This window comes from Eptesicus fuscus, chromosome 1, assembly GCF_027574615.1.
Source record: "Eptesicus fuscus isolate TK198812 chromosome 1, DD_ASM_mEF_20220401, whole genome shotgun sequence".
NCBI classification, from domain to species: Eukaryota; Metazoa; Chordata; class Mammalia; order Chiroptera; family Vespertilionidae; genus Eptesicus; species Eptesicus fuscus.
The window spans coordinates 120228016-120233812 of NC_072473.1; the positions used below are offsets into that span (position 1 = coordinate 120228016).

Below are 5797 nucleotides of genomic sequence, written 5' to 3' on the forward strand. Positions count from 1 at the left end.
GCATCCTTATAACCATTACTCTGAATTCTTTCTCTGGTATGTTGCTAGCCTCACTTTCATTTAAATACCTTTCTGGTAATTCCTCTTTTTCTGTCCTTTGGGGATTGCTTTTTTGTCTTCCCATGTTTTCCTGTAATGTTTTAATTGTAGATCCGGTTGCTTTGCTACCCAGTTTCTATTGGGGATGGTGCTACTGGTGTGATCTCTCAGGTCTCCTGGGCTTGGTAATCTAGTGTAGCTCCCTACTTGAGCTATTTGAGCTCTCTTGATGTAGGCCTGTGAGCTACAAGTCAGCAGTCGTGGAGGGCGGTGTCCCAATTTTTGCTGTCTTGCACCCTTGATTGAAATCACGCATGCCCAGCGGGGAGTCACAGTGGCACTCAGGAACCATCTGTTGTGGTGATGGGGCTCAGGGGGCCTTCATTCTGGAAGGGCATGACTGTGGTGTCCAGAGTTCTATAGTTGTGGGGTTGGCAGACTCAGCTTTTGCTGCTGCACCTGTGATGGATAGGCGCACGCTCCCAGTGGCAGCTCACAGGGGCACCCATGGTGCATTTGCCCGCAAGGCACACTGAAGCACTCTGAAGGGCCCTGGCACTGAAGCTGCTTAATTGAGGCATCTGTGGGCAGGTATCCAGGATGAGTGAATTCAGAATTTCTACTGCCGGAGGGGAGTGCATCCCTGTTTGTCCAAGATTGCACCCAGTGAGAGATCACAGAGGCTCCCATGAGCACCCTGTGGATAGATGGGCTCAGGGTGCTTGCCTGTTAAAAATGCGTGACTGTGGAGGTGCGTTTGCTGGCACAGAACTCTGACTCACTCTGAGGGGCCCTGGCACTGAAGTTGAGCAGCTGTCGTGACTGCGCAGTTATTCAGGAAGAGGGAATTCAAAATTTCTACTGCGGGGCATCACACCCTTGTCTGTGCAGAATCATACCCAGCAGAGTCTCACAGCTGCTCCCCAGAGCGACCTGTGGATAGATGGGCTCAGGGGGCCTGCTCATTGGAAATGGTGCGACTGTGGAGGTGTGTTTGCCTGCTCAGAGCTCTGACACACTCTGAGGGGCCCTGGCACTGAAGTTGCACAGCTGGGTTGTCTGTGGGCAGTTATTCAGGAAGAGGGAGTTCAGAATTTCTACTGCGGGCAGCACACCCTTGTCTGTACAAAATCACACCCAGTGGGGGTTCCCAGTGGCTCCCAGGTGCTGCCTATGGAGTGGTGTGGCCTGGATGCCTACGTGCTGGAAACAGGCGAATGTGGTGTCCAGATTTCTGCCACTGAGGAGGGGGAAGTTGCACTTACTGCTGTCGGAGCGGTCCACTTTTGGAGGTGGAGGTCCCAGAGTCTGCTGGACTATGGGTGGGGCAGCAGGATTTTGGCTGGAGTAGCTGCTGGGCCACGGGCAGTTCCAAGGCCTGTCTGGTTGGTGGTGCTGATGAGTTCCTAGAAAAGGCCGTTCTCCCCTCCAAAATGGCGTGGGATCCATGCCTGAGTCCCGCAGTCTAGGGAGTGCCTGCAGAGGTGGTAGTCTCTCCCTGTCCAAGAGAGCCTGGTCTGCCAACCCCTGCTGCTCCTGCGAGGATTTAACTGTCCCTCACTCACTCACATACTCACCACACGCATCCACACATTCTCCTTTCATTCTCTCATTCACTCACTTTCTCTCCCTCACCTCCGTCCTGCCAGCCTCCATCTTCCAAGAAGATAAAATGATTTTTAAGAGCAGATTGTGTGGTGGTTGCCAGAGAGAAGGTGGTGGGAGAGAAGGTGGCCCTAATATATGGTGACAGGATTTGATTTGACTTTGGGTGGTGGGCACACATGCAATACACAGATCTTGTAACATAGATACCCACACCTAAAACCTATATGTTCATGTTGACCAATGTCACCCCAATAAATTAAAAAAATAAAAGAGTAGATTCATTATTAAATGCCAAAGCAAAATATAATATTACACTTAAAATCAGTTATAGCATTATTTGATTCCTTCCATCCTTTGGCTCAGCCAATGTCCTTTTTAAATGTAATTGTTTTTATCTTCTTAATCAATCTATAATAAGAGTAGAGTTAAAATTTACTTGAATTTTATTCTGTACAAAGCAGTTACTATTTTAAATTAACTTCTGTTTCCTATAGTAAATCTTTTACAAAAGTATGCTCCTCTTCAACCTCTTAGGTCACTTTTTTTTTTGACAGACAACTGTTTAGTTTTTATTTCATAATCATAAACTGAACTCTGTAATCCAGCTAGACTGGGAAAGGGTAAGGAAATTATGGAACCAAATAAACTGGCAAGAGCACAAAGATTATAGAACATACCAAGCAAATTGGGGTGAAGGGGTGCTCTCCTGAGCTACAGAAGGAATGGTCTGATGGTAAAGATAAAACACAAGTCAAATTTATTAGAGTTGTCCACAGTCAGCAATGGTGATCTTCTTGCTGGTCTTGCCATTTCTGGACCCAGAGCGTTCCATGGCCGTCACAATATCCATGCCTTCTTTCACCTGGCTGAAGACCACATGCTTGCCATCCAACCACTCAGTTTTGGCAGTGCAGATGAAAAACTGGGAGCCATTTGTGTTAGGCCTAGCATTTGCCATGGACAGGATGCCAGGGCCTGTATCTTTCAGGATGAAATTCTCGTCCTCAAATTTCTCCCCATAGATGGACTTGCCGCCTGTGCCATTATGGCGTGTGAAGTCACCACCCTGGCACATAAATCCCGGAATAATTCTGTGAAAGCGGGAATCTTTATAACCAAATCCTTTCTACCCAGTGCTCAGAGCACGGAAATTTTCTGCTGTCTTTGGAACTTTGTCTGCATACAGCTTGAAGGTGACGCGGCCCAAGGGCTCGCCATCGATGGCGATGTCGAAGAACACGGTAGGGTTCACCATGGCTGGTCACGGGCGGCTTCGGGGTGGCAGCATCTGCAAAGCCTCTTAGGTCACTTTTTTAACCCATTTCTTTTTATGTTGGGTTTCAAGTCCATTTAATTCATTTTTGAAAGATGTATTATCTCAGTTTCGTATATGCCACTCAAAGATGTGGGTACATTCTTCTTGCATTCTTTATTTTGCTGTGTGCTTTTATTATGATCTTAACCTTCTTTAACTTCAATGGCTAACCGATATCAGTTTAAATTAGTGCTATGTTTCAGTTGGCAGAAATACATGGGAAGGGAACTGAGATCTTTGAGAATCCCATTATACAGACTTGTTTGATTATCTCAGTTAGAATTTGTGAAGGAGAATTTTAATGCCTTTGTACAAGTCACATCCTTACTTGGAAGGCAGTTTGTAAACTTTTTTGCCAATAATTCTTTAGATAAAGCTAACTAATCAGTGTTGGAGGTAATCACTTGTGTTCTTTGAGACTGACACTTTCCCAAAATGGCCAACAGAACACTTTTGAAGCATCTGATTGCTCTTTATTCTATCCTAGATGGTTGAAAATGAAATTGCTTCTGCCACATAAAAATATTTAATTGGATAAAAACTAAATTTTGTCAAATGAGTTAAACAATCAAACACATTAGGCCCCAAAATGATAATATTAGACTCTGATTAAACAACTTTTACTTATTTCTGATCTCTGCTTAATAGTCATTTCTGCTGGGAGTCCCTTCCTGAAAATTTCAAACCAAATTATTCCCTGTTATACGGTTATATACCCTGTAGTACTCCTTAATTACATTCATAGTTGGTAGTTGTTGATCATTTATTTAATGACTGTGCTGCTCAGTAGACTTTATATGTCAAGAGAACTAGAATTTTGTGTTGTTTATTTTGTTCTTTATTCTGGTCTCAGTGCCTAAGCAAAGTCCTAACAGTCAATAAGTATTATTTGAATAAATGGATGAATATAAGCTACAGATATTAAATCATATTCTACAGACAAATTGGAGGTAAAGAGTAAAGGCACATATTTGGGGTAGAGTGATTGGATTTGGGGTGAAGAAGAAAGGAACTTGAAATAGTGGGTAGAGTACTAGATTTAGAGTTAGAAAGGTTAAGGTCTTGATCTTGCTACTTAGTTGCTGTGTGACTAATAAAAATACCTTTCCTCTCTGATCCTTACTTTTATGTATTTATAAAATTAATGGGGAAAATAAATAATATAACATTTTCTTATAATTCTAGTCATCTTGAATTTTCCTAACTTCTGTTTTTTTCATATCTAATATGGGAGTAATAATAGTACCTATCTCATAGAGTTATGTGAATATTAACTGAGATAATGTGTGTTGGGTTTTATCCTTCTACCTGTTCTTCACCAAAAATTTTTCAAAAATGTTTTGAGCCTCTTTGCCTTACTGCAGCAGTTTTATTTTTGGATAGTTACAATATATAATCAGAATTCCCCAAAATACCAAAGTATAATGTATGGCAATGTCTTACATGTTAAAGGGTCTGCTCTGTACTAATGGACCGTTTAAAAATGAACAATTTAGAAAAGATACTGAGGTCCAGTGGATAAAAGCAACATGTTTGGAGTCTACTAGAATTGGGTTTGAAATCTTGGCTTCTTGACCACTTCTTCTTGGTAAGTCACTTAACACCCTTTTTCCTAGGCTTCTTATAAGATAGCACTATTAATACCCATCTCATCTTGTTGGGGGGCATATGTGACATAACTGCATAAAGCACCTGACACACAAGAAGCACTCACTACATAGTAATTAGTATTCTTATTTTGAGTTGGCATATAGATTAAGTCAAAAATTGTGAACTCTAACCTCCATGTAGGTCAGTTTATATATTCATGGCTTTATTTAACTATTTTTCTCCTTGACCCATGCACCCAGGGAACAATCCTAAGAGTCCCTGCCCTTTTGGAACTCACAGTGTAAAGGGCATCAGTGAGAGATGTCTACCATATGGTGTAATAAATGCTATGATAGAGTATACATAGTACAATAGAGCTTAAAGTTTTCTTGAAGTAGATGGGGCCTAAGTTTAGTTAGAGTAGCTATTTCTAGGATGGAGAAAAGGAATAAATGAGTCTTTTGCATGAACAAAGACTAGCTGATTTTTCTGTTTCAACAGACTGGATTCTCCCTTCCACCAGTGTCTCATGAGTCCCTTAGAGTATAGCTGAATCAGGGAAAAACCATCCTGTTCCTGGGAGACTAACTTAGACCATTCACCCTTCTGATTGAATAAGGAGCTTATGACATTATCCTATCTAATAAAAGAGTAATATGCAAATTGACTGTCACTTCAACACACAAGATGGCTGCCCCCATGTGGACACAAGATGGCTGCCACAAGATGGCTGGCAGGGGAGGGCAGTTGGGAGGGACCAGGCTGGCAGGGGAGGGTATTTAGGGGCAATTGGGCTGGCAGGGGAGCAGTTAGGCATCAATCAGGCTGACAGGGGAGTGGTTAAGAGCTGATCAGGCTGGCAGGCAGAAGCGGTTAGGGGCAATCAGGCAGGCAGGCAGGTGAGAGGTTGGGAGCCAGCGGTCCTGGATTGTGAGAGGGATGTCCGATTGCCCGTTTAGGCCTGATCCCACAGACATCCCTTGAGGGGTCCCAGATTGGAGAAGGTGCAGGCTGGGCTGAGGGACACCCCCCCACCATGCATGAATTTCGTGCACCAGGCCTCTAGTCTTTATATAACTAGTGTAGCAAATTATTTACATCAGTTTCTCAAAGGCCTTTAAGATGCCAATAAACATAGCATTTAATAGGAATAAAAAGACAAAGCTAGTAAATTGAAGACATTGTCAACTTATTAATGATTAGAGATTTTAAGATGCATGTAGATTGAGCTGTCTGGAAAAAAAC

The 5797-nt window shown here is 42.8% G+C and overlaps 1 pseudogene; it reads right to left on the reverse strand.

The window, feature by feature from the left end:
* Positions 1-2193: 2193 nt before the first annotated feature.
* On the reverse strand, positions 2194-2902 carry LOC103299294 (peptidyl-prolyl cis-trans isomerase A-like; annotated as a pseudogene).
* Between the last annotated feature and the right edge of the window lie 2895 nt (positions 2903-5797).